At 37.4% G+C, this 5,239-nt stretch overlaps 1 protein-coding gene across 2 annotated transcripts in view; it reads right to left on the bottom strand.

Annotated features, from left to right (window-relative positions):
- Positions 1–5,239, bottom strand: part of LOC106871553 (WASH complex subunit 4-like) — a 53,054-nt gene that overhangs the window by 28,187 nt on the left and 19,628 nt on the right. The window lies entirely within an intron of this gene.

The raw sequence follows: 5,239 nt of genomic DNA, 5'->3' as shown, positions 1-5,239 counted from the left end.
GACACGTAAAAGCACCCACTACACTCTCTGAGTGGTTGGCGTTAGGAAGGGCATCCAGCTGTAGAAACTCTGCCAAATCAGACTGGAGCCTGGTGTTGCCATCCGGTTTCACCAGTCCTCAGTCAAATCGTCCAACCCATGCTAGCATGGAAAGCGGACGTTAAACGATGATGATGATGATGATGAGAGGGGAATATGTTGAATAAAATCATAATTAACTGCTCCTCTTGTATTTTCTTTTACCCAAAGCCAGGAACTTTTCAGCACCCCACTGTATATTCACTGAAAATTCATAAATTTTAACTGCAGAAAGCAGTTACCAGTTCATCTTTTGTGGACGGAATGTTATGTTTGAAACTATTTTCTGGTGAGTTCCTTTCGAGTGTTGGGCCTCATGGAGGCAAGCAGCTAAGTTCCATTCAAGCATTGGGCCCCATGAGGACAAAGTGGCCAAGTTCCTTTTGAGTGATGGGCCTCACAGTGGCAATGACCAAGACTCTTGGCATTATGTCGTGCTTGAGAAGAAGACCCATCAAGCAGAGCAAAATCACAGTCATGGCAGATACTGGTGTCATGTAAAAACACCCATTACACTCTCAGAGTGGTTGGCGTTAGGAAGGGCATCCAATCATAGAAAACCATGCCAAATCAGACTGGAGCCTGGCACAGCCTTCCAGTATGCCAGCCCAGTCAAACCGTCCAACCCATGCCAGCATGGACAATGGATATTAAATGATGATGATGATGATGATGATGATGATGTGTTAAGCTTACTGAGGCAATGTAACTTGCAGAAAATACCAATTCTATTTTTTGGGGGTAGATATTTATCATCATTACTGGAATAACCATGAAATTAAATTTAAAAATTAAAGGGTTAAAGGCATTCCAACCATGACCATCCCAACATTTAGGAAGGTATTTAGGAGTATATTATCCATTGTGCTCTTCCCTATTTAAGACAGTAGGGTGTTATTTAAGAGAAATTTTGGCTGCTTTTTCTAGTAGGTTACATGACCTCATATAGAGGTTCCGGGGTCAAGTATGTCTGAGCAGTGTAAGACAAGAAGCAACCCCAGTTACTTTGGTTACCAGAACATAACTGCTATAGTCACCTTTGGACACCAAACTGTATGGAGAGAAGTATGACCTTGGCTATCCACAGATGACCACTGCAACTGCCTCCAATCACCATTGTGTAATGAAAAGTAACCCCTGGTTACAAGAACATAACCCCTGTTTCAACTGTCATCCCATTATGTGGAGGACAGACAACTCCAATCTTTCTGTTCCTTCCTTCCTCTCTCGCTACGCAGCTGGGTATAAAAGATGGTGATGACACCAATGAAGATAATGATGGTGATATTAATGATGGGGTATTGTAACAGTTTGTTACAAGTTATGGAGTTTATGTTATGCTTTCATCATCATCATCATAATCATCGTTGTTGTCGTCATCATCAACACTATTAGCATCATTATAATCACCACCACCACCACCCTCATTACACTGACTACCATCATCCCCCATCATCACTACCACTATCATTGTTACCACCAACACCACCGCTATTGTAATTACCAACGCCCTCATCACTAAGATCACTGCCGCCGCCACCGATACTGCCACCACCAGCACCACCACTACCACCACTGCAACAAACTACCATCACTAACCTTCAGTGTCCCTTACCATTGACATTCAACTCAGAAATCTAATGCCTGTATCAACACTGATGCCCCTCAACCCAGACAAGTTACAAATTTAGAAAAAGAAAACTCCCAAATTCAAATCCTACTTGCAGCTATGAATATACAAAGGAGAAAGACATTTAATGATGACAATCAGAGATCAAACTCATTACCTGCATCTCACATTTTTCTGCAGTCAAGAGAATAATCTTAATGAATTAAACATAACAGCTTAAGAGAAGTAAAAATTGTTTGCCAACATAACATGGCAGTCCTAAACCAGGACTGCCATGTCATGTTGGCAAACAATCTTTACTACAAAGTACTGTTACTGAATATTTCTCGTTGTGAGATTTAAAAATAGTAATTTTATAATTTATAGAACAGTGACTAGTTGTCATTTTGAAAACTATATATTTCAAACAGGAATTTGGCAGTGCCACCTCTAGCCAAACAATTATTCTGTGCTGACGAAGGGAAATAACCCGGAAATCACAATACACAGATATTGTTTTGAGCTGAGTGGGGGTGCTAGATTCCCTTGTTCGAAAATATAAGGACACAGACTGTATCGTATAGCCAGCTGGAGACGATGTCTCCTGGGGCAAAATTACAGCAACATTCGTCCTAAACCAGGACTGCCATGTTATGTTGGCAAACAATCTTTACTACAAAGTAGCGTTGCTGAATATCTCTCGTTGTGAGATTTAAAAATAGCAATTTTATAGCTTAACAGAAGGTTGATGACAATAGTTAAGCAGAATATTAAACATAACAGTTAAATGAATTTTTAAATACAACAGATAAATAAAATGGTTAATGGAATAATTAAACGGAATATTAATTACAAAATGGTTATATACAATATAACAAACAATATGTTAATTAAACACTATAACATCTCCTTAACCCATTAAAATTTTAACTGGACACGTCCAGCCCAAACATTCTACCTGTTTTAAGTTCAAACCAGCCAGATTCAGCCTCTCACATTCTAAACATAAACAACCACATCATTGAAATCTTAAAGCTACAAGATAACACATTATCAATTTAAAACTATGTGAATAAATGAGCATTACATTTGACAGAATAATTTGAATGCTAAAGGGTAAAGGTGGACATACTTCATAGAAATAAATAACTTTGGTTAAGGCTATCTCAACAGATTTTCTATAGAAATTATAGCCAGCATTGATTTTGTTATGATGTTTCATATCTGAGTATGCCTAATGTAAACAACGATAAGATTGAAGATGAAAAATGAGTAATGAGTGTATATGGCATATTTCAGGAATTTTTGCTTCATTATCATAACAAAATCAATGCTAGCTATAATTTCTATTGAAAATCTGCAGAGATAACTTTAACACATGATTTAATAGCACTGCTAACACAGTAGAACATAGCATTTACTTATAAAAGAGTTTAATATTCTTTGTTGTATATTATGGTTGCATAATGAAACATGGTGTCCCTACAGGTCATAAATAACTTTGGTTTGTAAACTTGAATGTAGTTATGTAATTCTGAAGTTAAGCCTCTTTTTAACCAAGACATTACTGTGCTTTTACTTCAGTCTATGTTGTTACAGAGTAATTACTATTGTTCTCTAATTCATGGTTGATTGGTTTGTGTGAGGAAACAATAAATCAAGGAATAAACCAAAATACATTTGTACAAAGAATCCATGTTAAGAAGTGAATTTATAGAACTACCCAACCCACAATATAATGGAAAAATGAAGAAGTGTAATTTATAACAAAGAACACTACAGCTGGGTGAGTGAACTTGCCTTTGATAGTCAGAGTAATCTAGGACTTGTAGGTTATTCTGATTGGACCTAGGTAACAGTGCCACAACTAGGGTAATTTCATAATTAATATTTCATTTGACTATTTTCTGTGCTTGATGTCCGAGCATATTCTATCCTCACTTCGCTATCAACGTCTCTACCAAATTTCTCAAACCTCGTTTTTAATGCTCTCATTATTATTATTATTATTATTATTATTATTATTATTATTATTATTATTTATTGTTGATTATCAAAACCATTCAGACTGGTAATCTTTTCAGCTTGTTTTGATGCTGTTCTGAATGAGTTTGCTTTACAATCACATGGTCCCGGGTCCAGTCCCACTGCGTGGCACCTTGGACAAGTGTCTTCTACTATAGCTCCAGGCTGACCAAAGCTTTGTGAGGGGGATCTGGCAGAGGGAAACTGAAAGAATTTCACTGTATATGTATCATCATCATCATCATCATCGTTTAACGTCCGCTTTCCATGCTAGCATGGGTTGGACGATTTGACTGAGAACTGGCAAGCCAGAAGGGTGTACTAGGCTCCAATCTGATCTGGCAAGGTTTCTATAGCTGGATGCCCTTCCTAAAGCCAACCACTCCGAGAGTGTAGTCATTGTGTTTTATATACCACCGGCACAGGAGCCAATCGGGGAGCACTGGGTGTGTGTGTGTGTGTGTGTGTGTGTGTGTGTGTGTGTGTGTGTGTGTGTGTGTGTGTGTGTGTGTGTGTGTGTGTGTGTGTGTGTGTGCCCCCCCAGGCTTTAACACTGTGCGACAGTTTTGAGGTGGTTATCACTGTCATTCATTTCCAATATTATGCAAAATAAAAAATATGTCTGGCCATGGGTAAGCATTACCTTGCTTGTAAAACAGGTGAAAGTTGGCAAGAGGAAAGACATCTGGCCAAAGAAAATCTGCCTCAGTTAAAAAAATAGCTCCTTCTGATCCATGCAAGCATGGAAAAATGGACGTCAAAATAATGATGATGATGACTGGAAAGTTTGTTATAGATGGCCATGTTTTTGCTCTTTGAAAAACCTATCAAATGTATGAGGCATTTTAAGTTGTTGGAATATTATTGGATCCTTCAAGAATGGTTTGTAGCCGTCACAAACATGCATGCATATGTCTGTGTATAGCACTTATATATGAAGTACTACTTCCATATATATAATATATATAGAACACTATTAAAAGTACTGGAGATTTGCATGAAAAAAGACAAGTGAATTCAATACCAACCAAAGGACATATTCAAACATGATACCTGATGATAAATAGAATCCAAAATATTAAGAGAATATTGTTTGAAAAAGAAAATCAGAAAAAAGACGAGACTAAAAGTTTGTAAACTGTTGCTATAAAATATATGATAGTTTGAAAGAACTAACTATTGAACTGTTAAGTGGTGGCTGCAAGTGTCAAAGCAGTGAAGCAATTGGGTAGAGTTGTTTAGATGGTGATGATTTAGCATGGCCAAGTGGACATTCAATCTATTCTGGTGACAGTACATTTTGGCACTAGAGGTAAACACACCACGTGTGTGTGAACAGAAATATACATATATAAAGAAAGAGAGAGAGGGGGAGAGGGAGATAGCTAGAGAGAGAGAAAGAGTAAGAGGGAGGGAGAGAATTATGAATTATTAATTAAATATGATTGTCAATAAACGCTTTTCCTCTCTTCCTCTAGAGAGAGAGAGAGAGAGAGAGAGAGAGAATTATGAATTATTAATCAAATA

Source organism: Octopus bimaculoides, chromosome 4 (genome assembly GCF_001194135.2).
Source record: "Octopus bimaculoides isolate UCB-OBI-ISO-001 chromosome 4, ASM119413v2, whole genome shotgun sequence".
NCBI classification, from domain to species: domain Eukaryota; kingdom Metazoa; phylum Mollusca; class Cephalopoda; order Octopoda; family Octopodidae; genus Octopus; species Octopus bimaculoides.
The sequence above is the reverse complement of the archived record's forward strand: the minus strand, read 5'-3'. Positions and strand labels throughout refer to the sequence as shown.